General features: G+C 40.0%; 1 non-coding gene across 1 annotated transcript; it reads left to right on the forward strand.

Annotated features, from left to right (window-relative positions):
* The first annotated feature begins 488 nt into the window (after positions 1-488).
* LOC118835158 lies at positions 489-590 on the forward strand. Its single transcript, XR_005009491.1, has one exon. It is a non-coding gene; the product is annotated as a U6 spliceosomal RNA (small nuclear RNA).
* Positions 591-6,642: the final 6,052 nt, after the last annotated feature.

Genomic DNA, 6,642 nt, shown 5'->3' on the forward strand with positions numbered 1-6,642 from the left:
CTGAATGATCATGGGAAAAAGGAATGAAATATACCAGGAAGTGACTTATGGTTGGGATTAGCTTGATGGAAACAAGTAAAGGACAAATAGGCAAATAATTCAAGTGTGGAAGACAATGCATTATGGAACAATGGCCTATACAGTTAAGATTGTGAGACAAGGAATGAGAGACAAAGTGTCCCTTGTGCCTTTAATCTTCTGTGGACACACAAGATGTCCCCTGAGGTGACAAGGGGCAAACCAGGCCAGGTGTCTTCCATCTGCCCCAAAGGACCTCACTTTGCAAATTGAGTCTACCACTTCTGCTGCTACTTTATAGACAACATCCTTAGGTGAACAGAGGAGCCCAGACTCCTCAGACTAAATACACTTTGCCTCCTCTTGAGAAAAGAGAAGCCAAGTGTCAATGGGCCTGTGAGGTAAATAAAATGTGAAGACTTCACATTGAAGATATGTATATAAGAAATGTTTAAAAATGAAGAAATAGCTTGCTTCGGCAGCACATATACTAAATTGGAACGATACAGAGAAGATTAGCATGGCCCCTGCGCAAGGATGACACGCAAATTCGTGAAGCGTTCCATATTTTTTGGTATATGAAGGTGATGGAATACTATTGTGCCATAAGAAATGGGGATGATGCAGACTTCAAAATAACCTGGAAAAACCTACACGACATAATGCTGAGTGAGCAGAGCAGAGCCAGGAGAACGTTGTGCACAGCCACAGATATATGGATTCCGTGAGGACCAAACCCTGACATACTGCGCTTTTCTCAGCAACCTAAGGGACAAGGACAACTCCAGGGGACTCACGATGGAGAATGCTATCTTCATCGAGACAAAGAACTGCAAAGTTTGAATACAGACTGAGGCACACTACATGCTCGCCTTTTCTGCTTCTCTTTTGTTTTTGTTTTTGGTTTTTTTTTTTTTTTTTGGTTCTGTTTCTTCTTTCTCATGATTCATTCCATTGGTCAAGGTTATTCTCCACGACTTGACTGGTGCATAAATTAATTCAATGCGAAGTTATACATGACAGTTATATGAGACTTCATGCCGTCTTGGGGAGGGACGGGGGAGGGAGGGGAGAAAAACTGGAACTCAAGACTGTGTGGAGCCATGTGTGGTAAACTAAAAATAAATAAAGAAATTTATAAAAAAAAATATATGTTAAATGATAATAGCAACACCAACAGTGGCATTCACTGCAGATTATACTGTCTTTACTAGTCTCCAGTAAATGTCTTATACTTAATAGAATTAATTACAGTAAAAAAAAAATGAAGAAATAGGGAAGTGGAAAAATTCTGAGGCTGTGAGAGTCTAATGGCTCAGCCTCTGGGAAAGTTTACCCTGAAACTTTTTGTTCTTTCTTCTGGTTCTTGTTTAAAGATTTGCTCAGTAAGAATAGGGTCACTGTGACCTGCTTTCCAATACTGTAAAAGTACTGTAAAAGAATGGAGAGGGCCTCCCCCTCCCCTTATCCTATTCTCCTTCTTTAGATTTATAGATGTCACCTCAGTTGTAATCATTAACTAAGGGAATGGGAATTGGAGTTTCTGTGCCTCAATTTCCCGGTTCTTTGTCTAGCTTTCGTGCTCAGATTGTAAGCCTGCCTCCCAGCCAATGGTGAGAAGGGTCAGATGTGGGCGGGAATTTTCTTGTGTTAGGTATAATTATTGGTGCTTTGCCCCTTGTAAAGCACCTCCTTTGCTGGTTCCTCTCTGTGCTAGCAGAGGACACCCAATTGTTGAGAATTGAATGAAATTTATTTCTGTTCCCACCCTGAGATGGCTCCTTATTAACTTTTAATTGGTGAGGGTCTTTCATCCCACACAGGCCTAAGTCAAGTCTTCCATCTTCCTCAAAGCAATGATGTTGATTTGTGCCAGCACAAAGCAAGTTCAACCTCCTGCTATAAGCCTGGTCTCCTGTCTAGAATGTATAGAACCTCCAGTGCAAAGAAGACTACCTGCCCTTTGACTTCAGGCCTACCTTCCACAGCTGTACCTGTTCTTTAAGGGGAGAGAAAAAAAGAAAGTACATGGGAAATAAGATTTCTTTACCATCCTATGCAGATTTGATTTCCATCTCCTGCTGTGCTCTTTTCCTGCCTAATCTTCAGTTTTTGGAAGAAAGAGCAATTGTTAAGTTGGGCCTTCCATATTACCACTTGACCACATGCCTCCCATTGCCAACACTTGCCAACAGACTGATTTCTAGCCTCTATTGGGAAGAGGAGTGGTTGTTGTTCAGTCCTTTCAGTTGTATTCTTCATGACACCATTTGGAGTTTTCTTAACAGAGACACTAGGGTGGTTTGCCATTTCTTTCTCCTGCTCATTGTACAGACTAGAAACTGAGACAAACAGGGTTAAGTGACTTGCCCAGGATCACATAGCTCGCTAAGTGTCTGAGGCTGGATTTGAACTCTGGTTATTCTGGATCCAGTCCATCACTCTTGCCACTGTGCCACCTAGCTGTCCTAAGAGGGGTGGTGCTATCTACTCAATGATAAACATTCTGGCACCCTTCGTATCCCAGTAATTTTGAACGTACTTCTATAGATCATATTCCAAAACCCATTTCCCAGCCTTATTACCTGATTCCTCATTCCCCTCACTCTCAAAACTCTCAACCCAAAGTTTTAATTAAATACCACCCAACTCTTCCACTGTGCCCTCTGAAATGCCTGTTTCATAGGCAACAAACTTGATATAATCTTAAATATTTTCCTCTTTCACTCTTTCTATCCTACCAGCTATTCCTAAAACTTGGCTCCATCTTGATGACACTGCCTCCCTCCCTGGCTACCCTTTCTAGTACTGGTTGCACTTTTGTTCATTTCCCTGGGCTCCCTGGTTGAGGGAGAGGAGTTGGAATACTCCTTGCCCCTGATTGCTGCTTCCACATTCTCCCCTACCTCCATCATTCAGTAACCTCTATTCCTTTGAAGGTCATGCTTTTCATATTTACCACATATTCAAAATCATGGTAGCTGTTATCTACAAACACTGCCTTTCTTTTCTCAATAAGTTGGGTACATGGCTCGATGTTTGTTTTTGTTTTTGTTTTTTTTCCTCTTCCTCAACTCATGCCCTTTACCAGTTGACTTCAGCATACATATTGACTCTCCCTCAAACTCCCTAACCAGTCAGTTACTTAACTTACCCACTTCTCATGAATGTTCTTCCATTCCACTTTGTTGTTTTTGTTTTACAGTTGTTTCAGTTATGTCCTACTCCATTTGGGATTACCAGTGTTGTTTGTCATATCCTTCTGCAGCTCATTTTACAGATGAACAAACTGAGGAAAACAGGGTTAAGTGACTTGCCTAGGGTCACACAGCTTGGAAGCGTCTGAGGCCAGTTTTCAAGAAGATGACTCTTCCTGAGTCCAGGCCTGGCACTCTACTGTGCCACCTAGCTGTCCTTTAGCCCCACTTTAGCCACACACAAAGATGGTCATGCCATTGATCCTGCTAAACTTACTTTCCGCATTAATGTAGAGAGAAGTCACCCTCCCAGGCACTCAGACTCACAACCTAGTTGTTATTCTGGATTACTCACGATTTATTAACCCCCAAACTATTGACAAGGTCTGTCAATTTTGTCTTTGCAACATCTCTTGAATATATATCTTCTAACCCTGCCACCACTCTAGTGCAGGGCTTTATCACCTCATGCATGGCCTATTGTAATAGCCTGCTGGTGGGCCTGCCTATTTCAAGTCTCTCTGTAATCCAATTCATCCTCTATTCAGCATGTCATCACCCTACTCAATAAAGTCCAATGACTTCCATTGCCTCCAGGGTCAAATACAAGTTGTTTTCTTTGACATTCAAATTTTATGAGCTATCCCCTTCCTACCTTTCCAGTATCTTACATCTTATTCACCACCATATACTCTTCAATTCAGTGACACAGGCCTCCTGGCTTTTCCATGTTCCATTTCTTGGTTGCAGGAATTTTCTCTGGTTGTTCCCCATACCTGGAATGCTCTTTCCTTAAGTCCACCTACTGACTTTCCTGGTTTCCTTTGAGTGCCAAATAAAATCCCATCTTTTACTGGAAGCTTTTCCTAAGGACTCTTAATTTTTGTACTTTCTCTCTGTTAATCATTTTCTATTTATTCTATATATGGTTTGCTTTGTATATATTTGTTTACATGTTATCTCCCCATTAGATTTTAAGTTTCTTGAGGTCCTCCCTTTTTTTTAAATCCTTGGGTTTTTGCACAGTGCTTGGCACACAGTTGTCACCTAACAAATGTTCTTTGATTGATTTTTGAAAAATGGAAGGTATCCACAGACCAAGCTTATGATGAGGACAAAGAGCAGGTGTAAGAGGAAGTAAAGCATAAGACTGATGTAAGAACAGATTATAATTAATTCTATTGAATCTAATCCAATAAACATTTATTAAGCATGTACTATGTGTCAGATGCTATTCCTGTTCTGCAGATAAAATAAATAAAAGAAAGATGGTCCCTTTACCCTCAACAAGCTTATAATCTAGAGGGAGAGACAATACACAAAAGGAAGTAGGAAAACAGGGCATGGAGATAGGATGCCAGGGGATACCTGGGGTAGGGAAATCTAATTCCATGGAGTTGAAATCAAGGAGGGTAGCAGATGGCAAAGTAAACTGATCTCAGAATCCAGGTTCTACCTCTGTAAAGGAAGACACTAGGAGGAATTTGGTACTCCATCCTCCAGCCCTCCAAAAGGAGGGGAGAAAATGGAGGGGGAGAGGGATTCTATTAAGGTTTGAGTTAATGGCATAGTGGTGAATTTAGAATTAATGAGCTTGCCTGAAAGAAACATCTTATTTCAAGTAGATGAAATCAGGCAGGGCAGCAGAGGCAAAATGAAGAAGAGGGGAAATCCAGTGCTAAAGATTTTTGAGACAGAGTACTTTAAAGAGATGATATTTATTATTCATTCCTGTGGGTAACTGAGGTTAAGTGGAGATAGAGGTCATGATAGCTAAGGTTTAAGAATTTTGAGGCAAAACTGTGAGAAGAATCATAGATATCTATGCCATGCATATCCATGGGTATACCGCAGGACAGGATCCTAAACACTATTCTCTTTTCTCTATATACTTGCTCTTAGTGATTTCTTCATTTCATATTGATTCAACTAACATCTCTACATAAATGACTCTTATATCTACATATTCAGGCATTCTCTTGACTGCTAGACCCACATCTCCAAAGTTCTACGTATTGTTGTTGTTCAGTTGTGTCTGACTCTGATAGCATGCCAGATTCTTTTATCCTCCATTATTTCCTGAAGTCTGTCCAAGCTCATGTTCATTGCTTCCACAACACTCTCTATCCATCTCATCCTCTGCCATCCTCCTTTCCTGTTGCCTTTAATCTTTCCCAACATCAGATTCTTTTCCAGTGAGTCCTGTCTTCTCATTATGTGGCCAAAGTTTTTAAGCTTCAACTTCAGTATTTGACCTAATTCAGATTTGACTAATCTGAATTAATTTATTTAAGTATTGTTTGATTTGACCTCCTTGCTGTCCAAGGAACTCTCAAAACTCTTCTCTAGTACCATAATGTGAAAGCATCCATTCTACATAGTTCAGCTTTCCTCACATTCAGCTCTCAAAGCCATACTTTGCTACTGGAAAAACCACAGCTTTGACTATACAGACCTTTGTTGACAAGATGGTATCTCTGCTGTTTAGGGCACTGTCCAGCTTTGCCATAGTTTTCCTTTCAAGGAGCAAGCATTTTTCAGTTTCATGGCTTCAGTCAACATCTGCAGTGATCTTTGAGACCAAGAATCTAAAATCTGACACTGCTTCCATTTCTTCTCTTTCTATTTTCTAGGAAGTGATAGGACCATTTACTATGATCTTAGTTTTTGGTTTTTTTGTTTTGTTTTGTTTTGTTTTTTGTGTTTTTGGATGTTATACTTCCAGACAACTTTTATTCTCTCCTTTTTCACCCTCATCAAGAGATTGAGATTGCTGATATTTCTCCTAGAAACCTTAATTCTGGCTTTTGATTTTCCCAGCCTGGCATTTCACATGTTATACTCTGCATATGAATTAAATAAATAAAGTGACAATATAGTCTTGTCATACTCCTTTTCCAATCTTAAACCAATAAGTTATTCCATTTTCAGTTTTAACTTGCTTCTTGATGTGCATACAGGTTCCTCAGGAGAGAAGTAAGATGATGTGGTACTCCCATCTCTTTGAGGACATACCATACTTTATTATTATCCACATAGGCAAAGGCTTTAGTCAGTGAAGCAAAGTAGTTTTTTTTTAACTCCCTTGCTTTCTCCATCATTCAGCAAATGTTGGCAGTTTGGCTTCTAGTTCTCAGCCTCTTCAAAAAGCAGCCTTCACTTCTGTTAATTCTCGGTTCACATATTATTAAAAATTAGCTTGCAGAATCTTAAGCATGACCTTGGTGGCATGTGAAGTGAGTGTAATTCTTTGGCATTGCCTTTCTTTAGGATTCAGAGGTAAACTGATTTCCAATTCAATGACCGCTGTCATTACTGAATATTAAGTGCAGCACTCTAACAGAATCATCTTTTAGGATTTGAAATAGCTCAGCTGGAATTCTGTCACTTCAACTGGCCCTATTGTTAGCAATGTTTCCTAAGGCCC

This window comes from Trichosurus vulpecula, chromosome 1 (assembly GCF_011100635.1).
Source record: "Trichosurus vulpecula isolate mTriVul1 chromosome 1, mTriVul1.pri, whole genome shotgun sequence".
Lineage (NCBI taxonomy): Eukaryota > Metazoa > Chordata > Mammalia > Diprotodontia > Phalangeridae > Trichosurus > Trichosurus vulpecula.